The sequence below is a fragment of the Meles meles genome, chromosome 20 (genome assembly GCF_922984935.1).
Source record: "Meles meles chromosome 20, mMelMel3.1 paternal haplotype, whole genome shotgun sequence".
NCBI classification, from domain to species: domain Eukaryota; kingdom Metazoa; phylum Chordata; class Mammalia; order Carnivora; family Mustelidae; genus Meles; species Meles meles.
The window spans coordinates 29,235,588-29,261,873 of NC_060085.1; the positions used below are offsets into that span (position 1 = coordinate 29,235,588).

General features: G+C 39.3%; 1 protein-coding gene across 6 annotated transcripts in view; it reads right to left on the reverse strand.

Moving 5' to 3' along the window:
- FHIT (fragile histidine triad diadenosine triphosphatase) overlaps positions 1-26,286 on the reverse strand; it is a 1,485,305-nt gene that overhangs the window by 994,352 nt on the left and 464,667 nt on the right. For 3 of the 6 annotated variants that reach the window (XM_045989788.1, XM_045989790.1, XM_045989792.1), the window contains one exon: positions 14,966-15,047. The exons of the other annotated variants lie outside the window; for them this stretch is intronic. The gene's annotated coding sequence lies outside the window, so the exon portion shown is untranslated. The remainder of the gene's footprint in view (positions 1-14,965; positions 15,048-26,286) is intronic. 6 annotated transcript variants of the gene reach the window in all.

Sequence of the window (26,286 nt, forward strand, 5' to 3'; positions counted from 1 at the left end):
AGGTCCCACCAAAGGACATTCGTTTCAAGCAAAGGCACAGCCTGCTAAGTTAACTGCCTTCTGTTTTCAACCAAAGATCCTCTTCCCAAGTTCATTAGTGTGTAAGACCTCTCTCTGAACACATTCTTACCATCACTGGTTAGCAATTATTTTCCTGTTTTTTGAAGACCAATAAGCAACCCAGGTTTATAAAATGCAAAAGTCAGAATATGATGAAACATTCTGCTGCTGCCAAACCTGGCCTCCCTGATGACGTGAAGGGAGAAGTTATTGGCTGAAAGCTGTTCTAAAAGAAGAGATGACTGACGCTTAAGATAAAATTCCAGCTTTCAGAAGCCAATAAATAATAACACTACTTTTTAACCTTTCGTATTTAAAATGATAACACCCACGGTTGGCAAGGGAATGGTATTTCCCAAAGCATACCCCCTAGAAGAATTGCCACGATAAAATGAGGGTTTTAAAAAAAATACTTTACTTATTTATTTGAGAGAGAGAAAGCAAGAAAGAGCATAAACAGGGTGAAGGGCAGAGGGAGAAGCAGATTCCCCGCTGATCAGGGAACATGACGTGGGACTTGATCCCAGGACCTCAGGATCATGACCTGAGCTGAAGGCAGACGATTAATAGACTGAGCCACCCAGGTACCCTCCATGATAAAATTAGTTTAGGAAAGAGAACGGAAGGAAGTTTAAGTTGAACATTTAATGTGCTGTTACAAACTGCGAATCTCCACGAGGGGCTGTAAGCAAGCAGTGTTTCTAAACTTATTTAACTACCAAATTCTTCTTGTTTTATGTTGCCTTTTGTTTCTGGCTGCTGGCTTTCTGTGGAGCCTCTCAGGGGAGACCATTCTGAGGAACATCTTCAGTAAATGTTTCTCTAAGCCGGCAGTTCTCAAGCATTTTGGTCTCAAGACTCATTCACACTCTTAAAAATTGTTAAAGGTCCCAAAGAGGTTTTGTGTACATAGGTTCTATCTATAGATATTTACCATATTAGAAATTGAAACAGAAAATTTTCAAAACACTACTTCATTTTAAACTAACAGTAATAAACCTATTACATGTACACATATGCAATATATTTTCTAGATCAAACAAACAAACAAAAGGAACTAGTGGGAAGAGTGGCATTGTTTCAGAGTACTGAAAATCTTTTTAATGTTTGGCTTAAGAGAAGACCAGTAGATTCTCATACCTGCTTCTGCATTATGTTGCTGATGTAGTTTTTGAATATAGGTGAGATTTGGTGGGGTGAGGTCCAGAGTCCATGACTGAGAAAGAATTCTTGAAATGTCTTTGGTGCAAAATGGTGGTTTTATGAAAGCACGGGGATAAAGGATGCTGCTTGGGAATATTCACAAAGCCCCCACCCCAAGGTAGACTAACCACAGTTGGCTCCAGTTACAGCCATTAACCTGGGAAATGAGTGAGGGAGAAGCCCTCACATCTATTGGGAAGAGGAACAGTGAGAAAGGGAATAAAAGTCAGAGTCCCCTTCATCTAGGGTGGCCTGTTTTCCTCTAGCGACCTGGGCTGACTCGGAGGAGGCTTATTTAGATAATTATCATCCAGTATGTCAGGAGGGAGTTTACTAGGCAACATGTTTAAGCAAACACATTCTACAAGAGGCCCTTAGGTTGGGGTCCTAGGGTAGAGAAATGAAGGCCTACGTATATATGAGCAGTGATGGTACCCTAGGTCCATTTGGTCTATCTCCTACAGAAGAGATCTAACTGATAGATCCCACGGAGGCAATATGGTGTTATAGGAGCTCTGTCTTTTCCTAAATTTTGCAACCCCAATCATTTCCAGTGGGTGAAAAGGCATCCCAAGGGAGAATCCTTGTGGACTTAAGAAGAAGCTCCCATCCTAGAGAAAGTCCATTACCAAAGAATATCCCCCCAGACTCCCTTGTGGTGTCCCATGTACAGGGTATGTCAGAAGTTCCTGGTGTCAAAGGGTCCCAAGGCATCCCCCAAACAAAATCACTATGATCATCACTGTCATTAAAGGCCTGCCCTCCCCCAACTTCCCCATCACATCCTAGGCTACAGATGGTGGCTGGTGCATGAACCAAAATACCATGCCTAGAAGGTCATGCAGTGAAGGTCACACCTTATTTTACCTTGCCTTGAACCTGCCATTTTTAACCCACGGAGAATACTAGAACAGTTTTACAAGGGAAATTACCCAATTTCATAGCTTAAGTAGTTAATAGAGGACATTGGCAGAAAACAGTAAAGATAGAAATCCATCATGGTCTATGTGATATTCTAACACAAGTAGTCTTTATAGCCAACTTCCCTAGGAAAGGGTCCCTGTTTGGGATTCAGTTCAATCAGGTACTAGTTTCAGTTGGCTCCCAGTGGATATCTCACAGCCATAAGCAGCTAGACCAGGGATGTGAAGGGGATCACATTAGACCAATGAGGAGGAAATCTCACACAGGAGTCTTAAGACTGGCAGCCATTCTGGTGACTTAAGTGGCTATCCTGTGCCAAAGACAGACAACTTTGTATAAGGACAGGAAAAAGAGAGTGCATCAAGTTTCTGGGTCTTATTACCATTCTGGCCAGGGTACTAACTTCCAGCCCAAAGGAAGGCTTTCTCCTCCCTATACAGTAATCATAGGCTAGAGGATTGGAGCCAGAGTAATCGACAGGAAAGTATTCCAATAAGACCGAAATCCCTGAAGAGTCCCTGAAATGGATGTGAAGGAAGAGATAAAGTACTCACCAACTTTGTACCAAACCTCAGAGTCCAGATGTAAAGACTCGGAAGCCCCACACTGTAGTACCAAATAATGTAGTTTTTGAATGTAGGTGAGATTTGGTGGGGTGAGGTCCAGAGCCAACAACCAAGAAAGAACTCTTGAGATGTCTTTGGTTCAAAAATGGTGGTTTTACGAAAGCACGGGGACAGGACTTGTGAGCAGAAAGAGCTGCTGCCCCAGGGTTCTGAGGGATGACTGATTATATACTTGGTGCATTGGGGGAGGTGAGGAAAGGGGAGGTCTTCAAAAGGATTTTCTTATGCTAAAGAGGATCTATAAGCTACTGGAAGCCTTGCCATTGCCAAGTTCAGGTTGTTTTTCCCTGTAGTAAGGCATTAACATGAAGACAGCTGGGAGCTTCCTAGAGGAAATGTCACACATATTCCACCCAGAAGGATGGGTTGGGACAGTTTGCAAAGTGTCAGCTTGTGCTTTGTCCTTGGCTTGCCTTCCACTCCCTCATCACTGTGATATACTGTTTGGCAGAAGTATGTCAAAACCTAGGAGTATTTTAATCACCTTTTCAAAGAACTATGGATATTTTTCTTGGATACTGCATCAAAAGTAGACAAAGGGGAGGGACTTCACCAAGACAGGAAAACACGCTATTCCTAATTTTGCTTCTCCTCATAAGAAAAACAACTAACATCTATTCAAGAATAAGATACCACTGAAAGAATCTTAGGACACAGGGGTGAGGCAGAAGCACACCCTATACCACAAAGACAAAGACAGAGGACATCAGAAAGGAAAAAGATGAGCTACCTATTAACTATATTGCCCTTCCATCAGACCAGCACTAGGTTAGAGAGGTCTCCCTGGAGCCTCCAGTTCTTCCGGAAGGTAAAGAGAATACAGAAGACAACCAGCATTCCCTAGCATTCTGGGTACTTTGTGAGAAGCCCTTACTCTGATCTCCCCCTGTGGGAATTGCAGGGGAATCTGTAGGGCCCAGGCACTGGGAATCTGACTGTGATGAAGAAGGGGGAGGGGCTCACAATGAGCAGTGCAAGGATCTTGGCAGAGAGAGTTCATGTCTGCAGTGTCCAAACAGTAATCCCAACCAGTGCCTTTCCTCATCTGCACAACCCAGCTGGGGTATGTTCTGACCAGAGAACTCGGTGGGGAGCAGATCTGCCTGGTTCATCCTCAGACAAGTTTTGCCAGCCCTGGAGCCCAATCTGCACATGCCCAAGCAAGGTGTTGAATCACAGCTCCATGCTCTGCTGAGCATGCCTTTTGACCTCATCTGACCAGAAGGGCTGGTGACAACTCCTAGAAGCTCTGTGGTCTAGCAGTGCTAGAGCTCAGAGGAGGGCAAACAGAGATCATCTCCAGAACAAAGTCTATACTAGCATGGAGGTTTCCCATACTGTACATAGACAGGGGGATTAAGTTGTAGACAAAGCTGAGGGTAGCTCCCAGCTCCTCCAAACTGGAGAGCCTGTTTGGGAAACTAAAAGTAGTTTGCAGTGATCCCCCACCCACCCACCCAGGCAAAGGAGATGAGAAACAACCCCACCTACTGTGGAGAGTGTCTTCCAGGCTCACCTGACCAGGACTCGTGAAAATACATGAAAAGCTGAGCAGGTTAGTAGTACTCCATCCAAGAGAAAAGTAGATAGAGCCAATAGTTTGTAATACAAAGCCAGTGGTCCTGTTTGGCTAGAAAATGGGGGATGAGGGGTACAGTTTGATTTGAGTTACAACAAAGAACTTTACGGTTTTAGAGTTGCTTCTCCCACTGTGCCTGGGCAGGTATTCTAATTCATAGCCCTACACTACAATCTTTAGCCTGTCCAATTAGCGAATGTAACCAGAGCATATAGAAGACTATATAGACCACTCAACAGCACTATCCATAATGGCACTTGAATAGAGAACACAGCCCATGGTTTCCACCGTCTGCAGAACAAAACTGGTGGCCTCCCCTAACTAGGGAATTCAGTATGCACTCAGGTCTGATTGGGTCTCCAAACAATGAAATGTACAAGCCCTGGGACATGGCCTGCTGCCTTGTCAGGGCAGGGAAGCTAACTCCCAGCCCCATCTACTACTGAATATAGTAACTAAGCCCAACCATCTAGTAATTCTGATGAATTACTAGTAAGGAGATTAAATCAGTAATCAAAAATATCCCAACATAGAAAAGACTAGGAGCAGATGTCTTCATTGGTGAATTTAACCAAACATTTAAAGAATTAACACCAATCTTATAAAAGTTTTCCTAAAAAAATCAAAGAGGAAAGAACACTTCCAAATTCATTTTATATGGCCACCATTACCCTGATTCCAAAACCGGAAAAGGACATTCCTAGAAAAGATAACTATAGACCATTATTCCTGATGAATATAGATGTAAAAATTCTCAATAAAATCCTAGAAAACTGAATTCAATAGCATATTAAAAGAATCATTCACCATGATCAAGAGAGATTTATCCATGGGAAGCATGGATCAATCAGCCAATGTGATTTATCATATTAATAGAATTTTTTTTAAATAAAGAAAATATGATTATCTTAATAATGGCAAAAAAAGCATTTAACAAAATTTAAAATCCATTCATGATAAAAACTCTTAACAATTAAACACCAAAGGAACATATCTCAACATAATAAAGACCGTATATGGCAGACCCACAGATAACATCATATTCAATGAGAAAGAATGAAAGCTTTTCTTCTAAGATCAGGAGCAAAACAAGTGTACCTATTCTCATCACTCCTATTCAACAGGGATCTGGAAGTCCTAGCTAGAGAATCAGGCAAGGGAAAAAAAAAATTAGAATTGAAAAGGAAGAAGTAAAATTGTCTCTTTGTGCAGATGACCTGATTTGATATAGAAAAAAAAAAAATCCTGAATATTCAACCAAAAAACTATTAGACCTAATCAATGAATTCAGTGAAGTTGCAGGATACAAAATTAACATACAAAAATTAGTGGCATTTCTATACAATAATAAAATTACTGGAAAACAAATAAATCTATTTCATATACAATAGCATCAAAAATAATAAAATACTTAGAAATAAATTTAACTAAAGAGATGAAAGATCCCCTATTCCAGAAGCTATATGACATTAATGAAAGAATCAAAGAAGACACAAATAAATGGAAAAGTATCCCATGTTCATGGATTGAAAATATTAATATTGTTAAAATGTCAGTACTACCAAAAGCCATCCACAGATTCAAGGCAATTCCTATCAAGATTTCAGTCAACTAGAGAAGCAAGATGGCAGAGGAGTAGGAGACCTAAATGTCATCTGGTCCCAGGAATTCAGCTAGCTGGTTATCAAACCATTCTGAACACCACAAACTCAACAGGAGATTGAAGAAAAGAATAGCAAAAATTCTATGAACAGAAAAGCGACCACTTTCTGGAAGTTAGGACATGCAGAGAAGTGAATCCAATGCAATATTTGGGAAGATAGACCACGGGTGGAAGGGAGCCTCCATCAGCTGGCTACTGGCAAGTGATCAAGCAGCAGAGCACAAAATCAAAACTTTTAGAAGTCTGCTGCGTGGAGGGATATCACTCCAGTAGCTAAGTGGGGGGGTGCAATCCTCGCTGAGGTAGTGTAGTCTCAGGATCGTCCAGGTCACAGAAAGACTGTGGGTCCCTGAGTGCTGTATAGCTCCCAGGTATCGGAGTGGGGAAGCCAGCTGCAAAGACTGAGCCAAGGAGTGGGCTCTCAGCTCGGGGTTGCCATAAACTATGATCTGAGGCACAGTTGGGCCACTGCTCTTCAAACAGTGACCCCACAAGTGGCAGATCCTGGGAGACCCTTACTTCCTCCAACAGAAGGAGTGGCACAAGAATGTGCTGCAGGAGTTGGCTGGGTTTGGAGACTCCAAATAGAGCCATGTGACAGAGAAAAAAATGCTCGGTTACAGGCCAGGTGAGTATGGAGCACAACTGAAGACCACGGAGACAGGAGTGATTGACTGCTTTCCTCACTTCAGTGAGGACTCACTGAAGGGGGGGCCCAGAGCTCTCAGCTCCTCCAGGGCTAGAGATTGGGAAGCCACCATTTTCATCCTCATTCTCCAAAGCTGTATGGAAAGCTTTCAGGGAACAAATGCTACCAAGACTAAAGCTGAGCAGATTGCTTAGCCTAGCCCCTGAAAGGGTGGTGCAGTTCTCCCTTGGGCAAAGACATTTGAGAATAATTGCAACAGTCCTTCCCCCACAAGATCAGCAAAAACACCCAGCCAAGACCAAGTTTACCAATCAAGGAGAACTGCAAAAATCCAGTGCTAGGGAAATATAGCACATAGAATTCATGGCTTTTCCCCCTGATTCTTTAGTCTTTCTAAGTTAAATTTTTAAAATTTTCTTTATTTTTTTCTTCTCCTATTTTTTAAAAAAAATTCTTCTTTCCTATTTTAACCAACATCTTACCAATATCTTTTTTAAAATGTTTTTAATTTTCATTTTTATAGTCATATTCTATTTCTTCATTGTATTTAACCTTATTTTGTGTGTGTGTGTGTGTGTGTGTGTGTGTGTGTGTGTATTTTTTTCTTTCTTTCTTTAAAATTCTGGGATACAGTTTATGCTAACAGACCAAAATATACCCTAAATCTTGGGTATGGCTTTGTTCTAGTCTCCTGCCTAATCACATTCTCTCCTCTTTTTTTTTTTTTTTAATTTTTTTCCTTCTTTTTTCAAACAATTTCTTATCAATTCCTTTTTAAAAATCTTTTTAAAATTTTCATCTTTACAGTTAAATTCCATCCCTTCACTATATTTACCCTAATTTTTGTGTGAATATATACCTTTTTCTTTCTTTAAAATTTTGGGAGGCAGTTTCTTCTAATAGACCAAAATACACCCCAAATCAAGTGTGTGGCACTGTTCTTTTCCACAGCCTGATCACATACAGATTTTTTTTCCCATTCCTTTGCCCCCAATTTCGGGTCTCTTCTGATTTGTTTACTGTATATTTTTCTGAGGTCGTTGTTACCCTTTTAGCATTTTGTTCTCTCATTCATCTAGTCTTCTCTGGTCAAAATGACAAAGCAGAAAATCTCACCTCAAAAAAAAAAAAAAAAAAAAAGAACAAGAGGCAGTACTGGGACCTAACCAATAATGACATTAGTAAGTTGTTGGAAATGGAGTTCAGAATGATGATCATAAAGATACTAGCTGGACTTGAAAAAAACAGAGAGGATACCAGAGAATCACTTTCTGGAGAAAAAAAAAAAAAGAACTAAAATCTAATCAAGTTGAGAGGCACCTGGGTGGCTCAGTGGGTTAAAGCCTCTGTCTTCAGCTATGGTCATGATCCCAGAGTCCTGGGATCGAGCCCCACTTCGGGCTTTCTGCTCAGCAGGGAGCCTGCTTCCTCCTCTCTCTCTCTCTCTCTGCCTGCCTCTCTGCCTACTTGTGATCTCTATCTGTCAAATAAATAAATAAAATCTTAAAAAAAAAATCTAACCAAGTTGAAATTTAAAAAGCTATTAATGAGGTACAATAAAAAATTAAGGCTCTTACTGCTAGGATAAATAAGGCAGAAGAGAAAATTAGCAATATAGAAGACTAAATGATGGAGAAAAAGAAGCTGAGAAAAAGAGAGATAAACAACTACTGGATCACAAGGGGAGAATTCGAGAGATAAGTGATACCATAAGATGAAACAATATTAGAATAATTGGGATCCCAGAAGAAGAAGAAAGAGAGAGGAGGGCAGAAGCTATATGGAGCAAAGTATAGCAGAAAACTTCCAGGAGGCACAGAGAATCCCCCTCAAAGTCAATAAAAATAAGTGAACACCCCATCTCTATAGCAAAGCTCACAGTCTCAGAGACAAAGAGAAAATCCCATATATAGCAATACAAGCCATTCTCAAGAAACAAGAAAGATCTCAAATACACAACCTAACCCTACACCTAAAGGAGCTGGAGAAAGAACACCAAATAAGGCCTGAACCCAGCAGAAGACAAGATTTAATAAAGATCAGAGCAGAAATCAAAGAAATAAAAACCAAAAGAATGGCAGAACATATCAATGAAACTGGGAGCTGGTTCTTCGAAGGAATTAATAAGATTGATAAATCCCTGGCCAGACTTATCAAAAAAGATAAGAGAAAGGCCCCAAACTAATAAAATCATGAATGAAAGAGGAGAGATCACAACCAACACCAAAGAAATACAAACAATTATAATAACATACTATGAACAACTATGTACCAGCAAATCTGACAATTTGAAAGAAATGGATGCATTCCTAGAGACAGAGACATATAAACTACCAAAACTGAACCAGGAAGAAATAGAAAACCTGAAGAGGCCCATCATCAGAAAGGAAATTGAAGCAGTCATCAAAAATCTCCCAGGGGCCAGATGGCCTCCCAGGGGAATTCAACCAAACATTTAAGGAAGAATTAATATCTATTCTCCTGAAATTTTTCCAAAAAATAGAAATGGAAGGGGAAAACTTCCAAACTCATTTTATGAGGCCAGCATTACCTCAATCCCAAAACCAGACAAAGAACTCATCGAAAAGGAGAATTAAAGACCAATATCTGGGGCGCCTGGGTGGCTCAGTGGGTTAAGCCTCTGCCTTCAGCTCAGGTCATGATCTCAGGGTCCTGGGATCAAGCCCCGTATCGGGCTCTCTGCTTGGCAGGGAGCCTGCTTCCTCCCCTCTCTGGCTGCTGCTCTGCCTACTTGTAATCTCCCTCTCTCTCTCTCTCTCTGTAAAAAAGAAAAAAAAAAAAAAAAAAAAAAAAAAGACCAATATCCCTGATGAACATGGATGCAAAAATTCTCACCAAAATACTAGCCAATAGGATCCAACAGTACATTAAAAGGATTATTCACACGACCAAGTGGGATTTATTCCTGGGCTGCAAGGTTGGTTCAACATTCACAAATCAATCACTGTGATACAACACATTAATAAAAGAAAGAACAAGAACCATATGATAGATGCAGAAATAGATGCAGAAAAAGCATTTGATGAAGTACAGCATCCTTTCTTGATCAAAACTCTTCACAGTGTAGGGATAGAGGGTACATACCTCAATATCATAAAACCATCTATGAAAAACCCACAGCAAATATCATTCTCAATGGGGAAAAACTGAGAGCTTTTACCCTAAGGTCAGGAACATGGCAGGAATGTCCACTATCACCACTGCTATTCAACATAGTACTAGAAGTCCTAGCCTCGGCAATCAGACAACAAAAAGAAATAAAAGGCATCTGAATTGGCAAAAAATAACTCACTCTTTGCAGATGATATGATACCCTATGTTCACAGCAGCATTATTTACAATAGTCAAGACATGAAAACAATGTAGGTGTCCATCAGTGGATGATTAGATAAAGAAGTTGTGGTATATATAAATATACAGTGGAATATAATTTAGCCATAAAAAATGATGAGACTATATTATATTTTATAACTAGATGGACACAGAAGGTATTATGCTAAGTGAACCACATCAGACAAAGAAGAACAAATAGTGTATGATTTCACGTACACGTGGAATCTAAAAAAGTTTTTTTCATAAAAAAGAGATCAAACTTGTGGTTAACAGGGGCAGGGAATGGGGAGAGGGGCAAGTTGGAGGAAAACAGTCAAAAGCATACAAACCACCAGTTATAAGATAAATAAATACTAGGGATATAATGTACAAGGTGATCACTATAACACTACTTTATGATCTATAGGGAGGTTGTTAAGGAAGTAGATCCTAAGAATTCTTATCACAAAGAGAAAATGCATGCTAGCTGAACATGTTGTGGTAATCATTTCACAATACATGTAAGTCAAATCATCATGCGGTATGCCTTAAACATATACAGTCATGGATGTCAATTATTTCTCAATAACCCTGAAACAAATGCTAAGCATGTGGGGGGAAAAAACAACAACACCTTCCTGCCAATATTTTTTAAAGAAAAAGTTATTCAATTCCTGCCTTTGCTAATATTTTTCTATCTAGTTAGACTAGAAAAGCCATTATCTCAGATCCAAGTATACTTGAGGCTTTTTTAGTAACAAAAATTTATATGACAACCCAGTAAATGAATAAGTGAACAAAGCCATGGAGCATTAGAACTAAAAGACAATATAAGTGTAATTGGAGGATGGGCGCCTGGGTGGCTCAGTGGGTTAAGCTGCTGCCTTCGGCTCAGGTCATGATCTCAGGGTCCTGGGATCGAGTTCCGCATCGGGCTCTCTGCTCAGCAGGGAGCCTGCTTCCTCCTCTCTCCCTCTCTCTGCCTGCCTCTCTATCTACTTGTGATCTCTCTCTGTCAAATAAATAAATAAAATCTTTTAAAAAAAAAGTGTAATTGGAGGACAAAGGGATATTTTTAAAAGAAGAAGGAAATACAAGCAACACATAAAATAAGCTGTTGAAACACAAAGTATAACCCAAAGTTAGCACAGTAGCTGGAATTATAATCAAGTACACATCGAACGAACAGTCTCTTTTCTTTGAATTTGAAAGTTTCACTGAGATGGATGGTTTGGTGATTCCAGGTTTTTTTAACTAATATGGCTCCTATGGATTCAAAAGGATATATATTGATCTCTCTGCAAGAGTTCACATGCTCAGGACCTATGAGGGTGTCACATAAGCTTGAATTTAAGAGGGAAACTTCTCTAATAAAATATCTCAACACTGTGGAGAAAACGGGAGATGGTTCTAGTTGCTGATCTTTGGAAAAGCCAAAATTCAAAATCCAAAATAAAAATTTATTCTCCTCTTCTATCCTATCTCATTTTCCATCAGTCAACAGTCTGATTTTTGTTTACTAGAGAAAAGTAGCTACTTTACTTACCTTATGTCAATTAAAATGAAGGAAGTATTGGGGCACCTGGATAGCTTAGTCAGTTAAGCATCCAACTTGGTTCTGACTCAGGTCATGATCTCAGGGTCATGAGATCAAGCCCTGCATCATGCCCTGTGTTCAGCCTAGAGTCTGCTTGAGATTCTCTCTACTCTGCCCCTCCCACTCTTGCTCTCTCTCTCTCTCTCTCTAAAATAAATAAATAAATCACTATAAAATGAAGGAATATTTATCCCAATATACTGTCGTTATATTGATTGTGTAACAGGTTGACACTTGAGGGACGTGGGAAACTTGAAAACCAGGCAGTAAATTGTGGTAGGCAGAATAACACTCCTCCCCAAGATGTCCATGTCCTAAACCGTGGAAACTGTGAATAGGTCATGTTATGTGGCCCGATGATCTTATACTAGACATCAGGCAACAGAGCTTTATAGTAAGAGAAATCTCATTCTCTTTCTCAGGAGTCTGAATTTCATTTCAAATTTCCAAGTACTTCCCTCCCCAACTCTGTCCGCATTCATGATTATAATCTCTTGAAGGTTTTAGTCAGCTTTAGCATGATGTCCCCTGAATCAGAGAGCTCTGAGGCTCTGGACTATATTCAAGATCTTTCCTACTTGAAGTGTGCCTCCTGGATCACTAACATCAGCATCATATCACTGTTGGCTGAAAATGAAGAATCTCAGGCCTTAACACAGACTCATGAATCAGATTCATGAGCATACTGAAGTTTAAGAAACACTGCTTTAGGCAAATATTTTGTGGGTCACAGAAATCTTATGAGATTGTCCTCAGTTCCCTAACTCTTGGTGTCGATGCTAACTAGGTGGTGGACGTTGTTATTGTGATAATGATGATGATGGTTGTAATGGTGGTGTTTGTGGTAGTGGTGGTTGTGATAGTGTGGACAGTTTTAGTAGTAATTATGTAGGGCAAATGGCTACAGTGAGAAAGTGTTTTCTCCAATATGGCAGACATCCACTGACCTTGCCTACCTTTTTAAACCTAGCAACTAGCACAATCCTTGGCCTATAAAATGTAGTTAATAAATACTTGTTGATTGAAAAAGAGAACAGGATCTACATATATAATCAGCCACAGAATTCCAGAAACCACATCCTTCCTCCACTCCTCCAAGACAAAACTTAAAAATATATATATTCTATAGAAATTCTACATAAATCCATCCAACCGTCTGTCCATCCCTTCACTCATCTACCCATTATTCATTCTATGGACTTCATTCATTCATGTACTGAATAAGCATTTATTGAGAATTTACGTTTGTGTTAGATTCTAGGGGTTTAACGATGAAAAGAACACAATTCTGCCTTGAGAAGTTCAAAATCAACTTAGAGATACCAACAATGATAATGAAGTGTAAAGATTCAGTGTCAGAAAGGGAAGGGCATTATAGAGCTACTAAGGAGAAAGTAATCAAAATTTGGATTTTAGGGGCTGAGAATAAAGGATTTGAATGGTAAGTAGAGTTTCACTAAAAATAGGGGAGACAATGATATTCCAGGAAAGATGAGTTATTTTCATGTGTTTGGGTACCTTTTGGCATTCTGAACCTTGTAATATCTGTCAAGTTTGGGTATGAAATAAGAAATATGACTAATGAAGTTGGCCCAAGAGGAAGGAATTATAATTTTGCTTTGTATCTCTAGATTTCTTAGAACTAAGAGAAGTTTGCCACTACCTGCCACCATTCCCACCAAAAATCTCTACTAATGTGCCCATTGTTTTTATGACAACTGAGGCTTCCATGCCACATGACTTTAATATGTGTTACAAAAAATTCTTGCCATGGAAAAAAAGGATAGAACCAATGAATAAGCTCACAGTGTGCTTCAGGAAATTCTAAAAAACAATTTATCTTTGCAAATACTTTCCTCATCTGGGTAAACAGCCCATGCAGAGGACATTAGATCTAGCACACTTGCTCAAATAGCTTACTGAACAAACAACTAGTTATGTATCAAGGCTTATTTCAAGACCCTCACTTCACTGTGTCCACCAACCCCAAAATATTGCGTCATGAATTTAGCTCAATCCCTATCATAGCACTGCACTGAAAGATCTGCCTTAAACCATGTGAGCTCAGATTCAAAAATCTTAGAAATATCTGCTCCTGATCTGAACTTACTGAGATATTACTGAGTAAAGGAGTTCTCTCTTACCGCAGCAGGTTTAATCAACTTAAATTTGCTTGATAAGCATGATTTGGGGAGCAGTTTGGGGACCGTTAACATTTAAAATGTCTGAGAATAAAGTAATAGAAAGAATGGAAATTCTAAGCTTATCCTGTGGGTCTCTTACAGTTACGGACTGAAATAGAGTTGGGAGTGGCCAAATCATTTCATGATTTAGTAGATTAAATCTCGTTAAAGGAGGACAATATAAATATAGATGATAATTGTTTTCACGGGAAATAAAGATGTTTGAAATATTTATAACAGAATGCCTAACAGCAAATAATTGAAAGTACGTCTTGGAAAATATGTTCACAGTGTTTCTCCAAACATCGTGTAGCTGCAACCACTATTTATTTTCCAACTTTATTTGTAAAACTGGCAAGTTAATTATTTTTCTTTTCCACTACCTGCTTTAAGTTTGCGGTTTATACAATGTAATGACTGTCTATTGTGAATATTGTTGAAAAAAATCTGAGAGGTTAAAAAAGATTAATCAAATAGTGTCAAGATTTTCATTCAAAAAATTTATACACAATTTGTAATCACTGTTAAACTTTCAGGGGGAAAAGCCATTTCCATTTCTGGTCTGATTAAGAAACAGAGTACAATTGCCTTTGGTGCTGCTAAACATTTTTAAAGACTTGATAAATGGTAGTTTCTTTAATAGTTGTAGAGTGGAATTTAAAACTGCATCAATAAATTTTTAGTGTTTTGTTATGTGAAAAATCTATGGTCTGTGTTGTACTTGAAATGGACCCTGTCCCCACGCAAAACTTCATAGAAGCATGCATTGCTCTGGTCGAAAATATTGGCTCACTGGATTATGCAGATCTTCCAAATGCTGACACATTTCATTATATGATATAAAAAAGAATCATATTTGTTAATATCACCATCGATCTCATCAGAAAAGTCTTTAAGTATTGGAAAGCTGTCAAACTCATGGTGGCAGATACGAGTGTTCCAAAATTCTAATTTTTGCTTGAAATCGTGAGTTTTATCATTGGCAACAAATACTGTCCAATGGTTTACTTAAAGTGACAGCCTTAGTGTCTTGCATTTTTGAGAAAATATCTATCAAATATCAAGGTCTGAATACCTATATTTCACCTGTCAGTTGTTCTTTCAAGTAAAAAATGGTGTTCCATATTAAAGCGGTTGGTTCCACTTACAACTGAAACAGTGCTTGCTCTCAAACAACTATGGTACTTCAGGATGCAATGGCAACTTCTTTTACGCAAGCTTCCTATTTCACTAAAAAAAAAAAAGTGTACGTGAGAGTCAAAACTTAAGCAAATTAATCATTTTTACTGCTTCATCAAGTTCATTCTTAAAATGAATTTTTTTTTTTTTTAGCCATGCTGGTAAAGAATAAAAGGCCAATGATACAGTTTGGTGCCCTTGCCTTGACTCATGCCGAAGTGCTGGATTCATGCAGTTTTATCTGCCATTGCTTTTGTACTACCAGTACAAATGTCAACACAGAGAGATAACAACTTAATTTTATGGTAATATAGTTATTGCCTTGCAGACACCCTGATGAAGTCTCAGGACCCCTAGGCATTCATGAAGCATACTTGGAGAATTGCTATTCTAGACTCAAAATCTGGGTCTGACAAAAGACAGTTGATTAGAGACAAAGAGGAAAGTTCTCAGCACCACTTTATAGCTCATCCCCTGGGAATGTTAATTAATTCATGAGTGTCAGGTAGTAGATCTACATTTTCCTGCCATGTTCTCTATTCTGTCCTAAGTATTATAAACCACTCAGTCCCCGCTCAGGATCAAATTTATGTGTGTAGCAGCAATGGAGTCAAAGCTGAGAGAACCTATTCAACTTATTCATAGGCAAAGATCCCATGCTTTTGGCTCCAGGACCAGCAGCAGTACGAGGAATGCTGTAAGATCCACAGCAGAGATGTGCAAGAAGATATTTGGAGACTATGGTCTGTCTGCAGCTTGGGAGTGTGCAAGTCTGCATGGCCATGGAATGTCACCGGTAAGGAATGTATGGTCAACCTAAACTCATCGGCCTGGGCCTTTATCTGAGTGGGTAGCCTATGACCTCACATTTAATAGATCATCCATGGAAACTCTATTCGAAATCACGTTTCTAGAGCAGTGATTCTCAAAATATGATTCCTGAATCACTTGCATCAGAATCATGTAGAATGCTTGTTAAAAACACTCCTTCCTGGGTTCCCTAGAGGAGCGCATCCAAGGATGGGGCAGGGTAACTGGAATAGCAATGCAGGTTAGGTTCTGTCCATGTTGCACCAACATATACAATTGTTGGAGGCTGTAGCTTGGAATTTCATTTTAAACTAATTGTCAGTGTGAATCTTGGGATAACAGAACCTGAGAGAGTATTCTAGAGCAGCTCTAACTTCATTGTGCCTCAGAATTAAATGTCTTGGGGTTGAAAATACAGATTTTCTGTATTTTCTGTATGCCATGCTAGACCTGCCTAATCAGAGTCTCTTAGGCAGATGTATTTTCAAGGAGCTTCATATGTATTTTTCAAGGAGCTTCATAGCCAGTTCTGACGCCCATCAAAATATGAAGATATTTTCCAGACTAAGGTTGCAACACTGTCTACAAGAAGCCAATTCTGTGAAAGTTGAAGACAACAGACACGCTGGCTGAGGAAACTCTCATATCATTTAGACAGGCTATTTAGTACCTACAAATTCATCTTCTAAAATACTCAATAATTTTTTCTTAATACAACTCTCTATCCTCCTCTATTATCACATTTGTTTTCATTCTTAGTAGGGCATTAGATCTTACCTTGCATGTTATTCCACCAACATCTTGAAATTTATTTTGCCAGAATTTTCTGGTTACCTATGAATGCTAACTATACATAGTCGATATTTTAAAAAATGGTTTTTGTCTTTCATCTTATGTGAGACCCTCAGATCCTTCAGGCAAAGGACAAACTTAATTTACTTTCAAATTACCAAATTAGCTCTGATTTTTAAAAACCCTTCAAGTTTCATGTGATGTACTTAACATTAAAAAAAAATGACTCAATGTAAATATCATAGCTGGCAATGATCCTATTCTTGGGATCTTTTACATGAAACAGAGTAGGGAGGAAGAGCCTATGGCTGCCAAAATAGAACCAAACACATAGAAACAAAGAAAAGAAACAAAAGCACAACTCACCTCTTCCAGACCACAGGGAAACATGCAGATAAGTCAGTGATTTTTCCTTCCAACAAACTCCTGAGGCAGTCTTAACTATTGTAAGAGCACTGGGCTTAAGTAAGAGCAAATAAAAACTAGGCTATTCTGCTATCCTAGATATCAAGAACACCAAATCTTCTAGCCACTAAAAAAGTATACAGGCCCAGGCAAGTGATATTGATGCTTCAAAGACCATAGGTATCTGTGAGTACAGACCAGCGTCTCATAAACTCCACCAGACAGAAAAACTGTTTAATGGAATGTGAAGAATTAGAATTAAGAAAAGAATTGAGTGGGCACCTGGGTGGCTCAGTGGGTTAAAGCCTCTGCCTTCAGCTCAGGTCATGATCTCGGAGTCCTGGGATCAAGCCCCGCATCGGGCTCTCTGCTTATCAGGGAGCCTGCTTCCTCCTCTCTCTCTGCCTGCTTCTCTGCCTACTTGTGATCTCTATCTGTCAAATAAATAAATAAAATCTTTTGAAAAAGAAAAAGAAAGAAAGAAAAGAATTGAGGGCAATTCTCAGGTCAAATTAGTTTGGAAAACCACTGAGTTATACAAGTTAAACACTTCTTTTACTGCAGGACTTCTCAGAGCCCTTATGCATGGTTGTGCATTATACCTTTCCAAGAAGGAGCTAATGCATGTGGCATTTTCCAGAGGTTTGGCATTTCTTTTCTTTCTTTCTTTCTTTCTTTCTTTCTTTCTTTCTTTCTTTCTTTCTTTCTTTCCATTTATCTTCTAACTAAGCTAGCTGTGTCTGGGACACATTCAGGAATTATTGATACAGACAGATTAAGCAGTTAAGGCAAACAAACATTCAGGTATGCACCTCAACTATGGTAGGAAACTCTAGATGTCACAGAAATAGGGACCATGCCCAAGAGACAGCCCCACTACACCAGGTCCCTCAGCCTCTCTCCACCAGTTTCGTCAGCTCTGGAAGAAAGATGCCACTTATTACTGAAGTGCCTTGGGATGGTTGGGCAGGAAACACTAAATAAGAGGCAATTATTGCCTTCATTACAGAGTAGATGATCTAATAAACCATCCCTATTACTTATGAAGTTCAGACCCTAGTTGTTTTTTTTTTTTTAAACTGCATTTCAATTTGACCCAAGCAATCTATTCTATCCAAAAAGAACAAACAACATACTCAAGGAAATACATCCATAAACTGTAATATAAGCTGACTGGATCCTTTTCTGCTTACACATTTTCAATGGCTGCCAATTGCCTGCAGATAAAAATTCCCATCTCTTAGCTGCTATACAACCTTCCCAGGTTGTCTCCAACTGACTTTTTACACCAAAAGATCCATCTTTCAGAAGCCATAGAGTTTATGAGTAAGATCACAGGCTTTGGAGGCAGACAGACACGGTTAAAAGCACAGGCTCCAGGGCACCTGGGTGGCTCAGTGGGTTAAAGCCTCTGCCTTCAGCTCAGGTCATGATCCCAGGATCCTGGGATCGAGTCCCACGTTGGGTTCTCTGCTCAGCAAGGAGCCTGCTTCCACCTCTCTCTCTGCCTGCCTCTCTGCCTACTTGTGATCTCTGTCTGTCAAATAAATAAGTTAAAAAAAAAAAAAAAACTTAAAAAAAAAAAAAAAGCACAGGCTCCCCTCCACCACGACTTGAGTAAGTTATACTACTCCTCTAAGCCCTTGATTGTCTAAGAATGCCTTATGGACCACTCCAGGCAGCAGCAACAGCAGCATTTAGAGCTCAGGAGGCACAATCACAGGTCCCACTGCAAATCTGCCTCATCAGAATCTGCATTTTAACAAGATCCTTAGGCGATCCCCATACACATGAAAGCCTGAGATGCACTACTCTAATTCTCATGGGCTCATGTGAACATCTGAGGTAATAATAGAGTAAGTAATTGTAACATTGGAGATGGCAGCCATTTTCCTCTTCTGCTGTTGGAATCCATCTTCAAACCCTAAAGGTTTTACCATCTAAGTAACATTCAGGTAATGCTCACCTCTCTCCCTTCACTGCCTTATTCCAAATCATCCTCATTCTGTCCCAGTCTAGAGAAAGAGCCACCCAACTCATGACAGTGCACCCACACTTGCTTTCCTTTTACCTGTTTCCCCTACTGTGACCAGAAATCTTCTAGGAAAAGTAAATGATCAGAGATTCCATTTGGTTTCAAAATAAAGACCAAAAGCCTTTACCAAACCTATAACCCTTGCCAAGGAGGATCTGTCCATCTCTATGTCTCATCTTGTATCATGCTTCTGTTGGCTTCCTTTGCTCCAGGAGCACTGGTTTTCTTTCATTCCTTGAACTGACCATCTTCCATCTCAATACATTTTCAAAAGCCATCGTCCCTGCCTGTGGTGGCTTTCCTCCCCTTTTGCCCAGCTAACTCCTCCTCAGCCTTTCCATGTCACTCCAATGTCAACAACCCTGAAAATATTCCTTGAAAATACTCCCCAACAGCCAACACATTGCCTGACCCAGTACTTGTGCCCCCAAAATATTCATCAAATAAGTGAATTATGAGTTCATGAATCTTCAGCGATGTGCCTATTGGGACAATCAAACAGATTGATACCTGTAAAGCATTCAGCACAATGCCTGGTAGAGAGCAAGAACACAGGACTGTACCAGTGGTTATGTGTTCTGAATAACAGTTCTGCTAAAAGCTAGACACCAAGCAGAGCACAATGTGGCTAACAATTAGAATCACCTGGGAAACTTAAACCTTTCGGTGGTCAGGCTCTTTCCCAGACCAGTTAGAATCTCAGGGTAGGACCCAGGCACCGGAGGGGTTTTAAAGCTCCAAAAGGGATTCTAATGCATCGCCACGGGAGAGAAACTTTTACCTTTTTTTCTCACTGTGGCCTCCCAGCCTTCAGAGGAATGCATGATGAGTAACAAGAAGAGTCCTCATTATGCATGGCATGAGTCCCTGGACTCAGTTCTCCCATGGAAAGGGACAACAATAAGAATCCATGTAGTGATAGTCCAGCAACTCACTTCTCTTGGGTCCCTTGAAAGCAGCAGACAGATGGTGGAAACTCTCCATGTATCACTGAAGCCAAACTGAAACTCTTCTGGGGAAAACCAAGCTGCCTGAACTACTGCTGGGGGGAGGTGTGGTAGCACAAGAAGATGTTTCCCGTCTTTAGGGTTAAGTGTCGATTTAACAAAACTCATCAGGATTCCATTAGAAACCTGTCATAATCGTTATGTTGAAGCAATTGCTTTATGGTAGCAATTAATTTCAACTGATAAAAAAGGTGAGACCTCCAGAGTGTTCATCCAGACTACAACAGGTAGGCTGGGAACCACTCGAACTTACCCGGTCTCCTTCAGTGTTTAAGTATTTGGATCATCAAGAGACCAAACTATACTTCCACTGTCTTCCTCTTCCCAATGACTGATGTTCTGTGTATGTAAATATATACTTAAGTACAGACAGATTGCACTGTGTTTCTCACTCGTTTTGAACTTTTCAAAATGTGATGTAAGTGATGAGGAGTATCCAAAGAACCTTTATCTCTTTTAAGGCCTTAAAATACACACACACAATCACACAAACACACACACACATACGCATCTTTAATGGCCAAATAAAGCAAAATGCAACCCTCAAACAATCGAAGAACCATTTAAAATTAAAACCTAGCAAGTCAGAGCTGATACGAAGTGAACATAAAGGCCATAAAATTGTTATAAAAGCCACAGGATTGCTCTCTGGAAATAATATCCCAGTGGGCTAAATTCCCCCTCCTATTTCTCTATGCTGGTAAATTGGAAAAAAAAAAAAAAAAGCATGATTCATGAATATAAATTTTTCTTGGCTTTTTAATTCATACACTGGCATATTCCTCCTCAAACTTTGCCAAATGAGAATACACAGATAATGACAATTTTACAATAAGTGGTTCCAGGATGCAGGCTTTTTAAGAACCTCAAATGAAAGGCACTATAATAAAGAGTATTATTATTATTATTATTATTATTTCAGAACCCAGAAAAACCACAATCAATGATTAGCCATAACAATTAAGCTAACAATAATACATCTGGAATGAGCTCCATGGTAATATGTACTTCATGCTTAATAGTTCAAATTAATTCAATCTCATGGTGTTAGACATACCAGCGAGGAGTTGGAAAGCACCAAAATTCACATTAGCTTCCACTTGGAAAGATATTATGAAAAGACAAGGAAGGAAATGAGGCTATAAACAGCGGAGGTAAATAGGAAGAGCTTGTAGATGACATGGTGAGGAACGACTCTCAGCTTTTAGGAATTCAGTGTGAAAACACGAAGGCTGGTATTTCCAACCTCACACATTCCTTCAGAGTCAGTGACTGGGCAATGCATCTATGGCAACAGATCTGAAACCCTAAAATCAAAGCCACCATCCTGAGAGAAGGAATTGCCTTCTTTCCCCCATCCAGAGTCCTTTATCAGTAGACACAGAATAGAAAAAGAATTTATAATCTTCAGGACACTGATCTCAAGAAATAAGAAAAGGGAAAGTGGGGAGGGGTGGGTATAAAAGGTGGTAAGCCCGATTACCTCCCTTGTCTTACTCCATCCTATGTTATGGATGTTATGTTATGTTATCCTATGTTATGGAGTTAACGGATAACTATCTTAGGCTCTATAGGCTGTCCACTATAAATGTTCTCTGACACAAAGCTTTCAACTTTGGCACTGTTGACATTTTGACCCACATAATTCTTTGTTGCGAAGGGTGGTTCTGTGCATTGTAAGACATTTAGAAGCATCCCTAGCTTCCACCCCACAGATGCAGGTGGCACCCCCACCCCAGCTGTAACAACTGAAAATGTCTCTAGACATGACCAACATCTTCTGGGCGACAAAATCATCCTGGTTAAGAACCATCACTCTTGGGCTTTAATTCATCTGTTGTGGGCATCCAGGAAGAAAAATGAGTTGAAAATATAGCCTAACCTCTAAACTGTTCTTCTCATTAGAGACGACCAACCATTGAGTTGGCAATTGTGTGCAAAGCCACACCCTTCCGAGGGCACACTGATTCCTCTTCCCAGTACTTTTTGCAGATATAGGCTTGTTACAGATCACATGGAAATTTAGAACCTGGCTCCCTTCTATTCACTGTGCAGCCTAGCCTTAGAAAGCCCTGCTTGTTACGTTGGTGTTTGGCTGGCATCTGGGAATTTGGGCTGGTAAACAGTTCCTTACACTGATATAAAACTCTCCTGAGTGATGGGAGTAGCCACCATGCTTTGTTTGTACAACTAATGTGATTTATGCTGAATGCCTGTTTATCTCCTAAGAGTCTAGAATCTGGGGAGGTGTTAGGTAGACCAACCCCCAGTACAAACTTTATGCACAGCATCTAATGAGGTTCCTTGGTACCCAAGGCCATGCAGCTCATCGCTGGAGAAATTAAGGACATCCTGTGTGGCTCTCAGAAGTTTGTGCCTCATTTCCTCCATCCTTCACACCATGCACCTTTTCCTTACGCTGATCTACTTCGTATCCTGTCACTGTAGTGAAACATACTCATGAGTATAATAACTTCTGAGTCCTACTCGTTCTTCCAGAGATTTAGGGAACCTGAAGTAGTACTAGCAACTGCCAGCACAGTCACAAACCTTAACAAATACTTTATTGTGTGCCTCTATTTCCAGGCACAGGATGTCTAACTTTGTATCAGTCTTCACAGAACTGACATGGTAGCAACTAGTGAAGCACTTACTCCAGGATACTTCAAGTTTGTTCCACAGCAAACAAGTTCTGTGGCAACTCTTTTCTGTTTGTTTTTAGAATAGATACTTTTTCGCAGATATAATTCACACACCATTCAATTAACTCACTTAAAGGATACAATTCAATGGTTTGAAGTATGTTCACAAAGTTGTGCGACCATCACCACTATCAATATTAGAACATTTCATCACCCCATAAAGAAACCGCCTACCCACTAGCAGTTACTACTCATTTCCTCCCAGCCCCCCACTCCTAAGCAACCACTAAACGATTTTTCTGTCTCTACACATTTGTTTATTCTAGAGATTTCGTATTAATGGAATCAGACAATATGTGGTCTTTTGCAATGGGCTTCTTCATTTAGCATAATGTTTTCAAGAGTCGTCTACCATGTAACATGTTATCAGTACTTCATTTCTTTTTATTGCTGAATAATATCCCATTGTGCGAATATACATTTTATTTATCCATTTGTCAGTATATGGACATTTGGGTCATTTCCACTTTGGGGCTGTTATGAACAATGCGGCTGCGAACATTGTGGACAAGTTTTTGTGCGCACATATGCTTTCATTTCCCATGGATAGATACCTAAGAGTAGAATTGCTGAGTCATATTTATGCTAAACATTTTAAGAAGCTTCCAGCTGCTTTCCACAGCAACCACACGATTTTACTTCCTACTAACAGTGTATTTACTTTCAGTTTCAGCATATGCTCACTAAACCTTGTTATCTCTCTTTCGATTACAGCCATCCTAGTGCATCTATCTAAGGAGGTTTCTTTCTCATTGTGGTATGACTTACGTTTCCCTGATGGCTAATGGTGCTGAGAGTCTTTTCATGGGCTCATTTCCTTTTGTATGCTTTCTTTAAGTAAATGCTCTTCAGATCCTTTACCCCTTTTTAATTGGGCTATTTGTCCTTTTGCTATTGAACTGTAGGAATTCTTTGTATGTTTAAGAAATAAGTCCCTCAGCAGAAGTATGATTTGCAAGAAAAATTTTCCATTCTGTGAGTTGTCTTTTTATTTTCTTGATGATGTCATTTGGAGCACGAGAGTTTTAAATTTTGGTGATGTCCAATATGCCTATTTTTTCTTATGTTGCTGTACTTTTGGTATCATATCTAAGAAAGGTTTATGCTTATGTTTTTGTCTAAGAGTTTTATAGTGTTACATCTCCCATTTAGGTCTTTAACCCATTGTGAATTCATTTTTGTACATGGTGTGAGGTATGGGGTCTAACTTCATTCTTTTGTTTGTGAATGCCCAGTTATCCTGTATCATCTTTTGAATCACCAACAGAGATAGCTCCCTGTAATTGGGATATATACAAGTTATTAAATAGTCCCCAGTATATAAAATCTAGCCAATAGTCTTAGAACCTTTCTTTTAAGCTTATGCATTTGGTCTTTTTTTCCCCCCTACATTAGGAATATACTCAATATTCTCCTATTTCAGGAAGTAGCACTATTATTGTTAACTGATTAGTAATACTATTATTAACTGGTATACTTCTACGACTAATAGTAACAACAGCTATTTAGTACTTAGTATGTGCCAGGCATTATGTTTGCATTTAACATGCATTAACTTGTAAGTACTTCACATGCTTTACCTTACACCATGAGAACTCCACTTACGGATAATGATACTGAGGGTGAGGCTCACCAACATGAAGTAATTTTCATTAGGGCCTAGAGTTAGCAGGCAAGAAGCAGCATTGGAAAGTGAGGACCAAAGAATGCTTGGTAACACTTTCTAACAAATATTAAGTAAGAATATATGCAAAACATCCAAAAATAAACAACCCAAAATCTATCACCAGCCAGTGACATTCCCTGTTTTTTGGCCAGGATGCTGACAACAAAAGTTTGGTCTCCCCTTCTAACCCAACAAAGGGAAGTCTCATCACTCAAGACTGATCTGATGGCTGAAAAGATATTGTCAACACCCTAAAACGGCCTTGGTGACAAGGTGATTGATGAAGAGAGTCAACTGGTACTGAGTTAGAAATCCAGATATGAAGCCTATTACTTTCCATCTGAGAATTAGAAATTAATTAAGCAATAATATCATTTTTAAAACTACCCTTTCCCTGTTTGCCTATAGGAAAAAATACAACTAAAAATAGCTTTGAAAAGACTAAATCTGTAGAGAAATTTGATCTGGGGAACATTTCTCCAGATGTCTGAAACTTGTGCATTCACTAACTCACTTTGTTCCCAGAACTGGATGGCTAGTAAGGAAATTTCAGTCAGTTTTCAGTGGAGAAAGTGTGGACAAAGAAGTGAGTTGACTTTTCCAAGTTCCAAAGATTTATGGCAGAAAATCCAGATGTACTCACTTCAGGTTGAAATCTCTCTCCCTAAACCAGCTGAGACCTTAATAAGGAATACAATGATAACAGCTGCTGGAGACTGAGTCTTCCATTACACAGCACTCTGCGCATCAGAAACATGGCAACTAATCCAAAGCATATGAGGTAGGTAGTACTATTGTACCCATTTTGTGTAGGAAGAAAAGGAGATGCTAGAAGGTTCACTGACCTGCATAAGAAGTGGAGTGAGGCATTGAACCCCGTGCAGTCTGTATTTGTCCTCTTAATAGTGTCACTAAATTGTTTCAGAGGAGAAGCAACTAGACATAAAAGGGTTAATCATGGCTAGACCAACTCCAAGTTGAGTCTTTTTTACACTAGGCAAACTGTCTTCAATATACTTATAATAACTTTATATACCAAATAACATTGTGAAGTTTATTTCCTCCCAACACGGAAACATCCTTCCATTTCCTCTGGGATTTTCGGCACTGTCTGCTGCAGAACTGGTTTGGGCTTAGCAAGTATTGCTTTATCATTCTTAAATAAAAACCATTATAGAGAATGCAGAAAACAATTTCCTTTAAGTTTCCCCACTTCCACCCATATTGAGAAAGATGGATTCTTAAAGTGCTGAAGGAAAGCTCACAATATAATAAAAACTCAGCACCAGAAATGTTCCAAGTCCCTCTACTCTCTCCCTATATTTAGGAAACTACAATTTAATATAGGGCTCAGCCCTCCAGAGAATCCAGGGTATCGAACTGTTAATACATTTTTATATATTTTAACTGAGATAAAGAAGAAAGAGATAGAAAAGCCAGAGCAGCTATGTCAAAGACATAATTACGATAAGACTAATCCAGCTAACAGCAATCGAGGCAGATAGTGACTCTACTGTGATGCTGTCGTATAGTTGGGATGGTCAGAAAACTGCATCATATAAAATGTCAATGAGGCAGGAGCCCCATCACAGGAAAGCAAAGATAATTTACGATGTGATTTCAGAAAATAAAGCTCATTCAGGAGATCAAAAAAACATTTCCTCTATTACTAGAATATTATCCAAATGCATTTTATAAATTGAAGCCTGGATCAAATCATTTGATTAATAAAAAGGTAATAAAAAGGAGCACGTTACATCTATAAACCAAATAGGGAAACCTCAATTTTGTTTTCCGTAACAGAGTTTAAGCCTTGTGGCAAGCTTTTAGAATTTTATCTATCCTACATAACTTAAAAATTCTCCCACCAGTT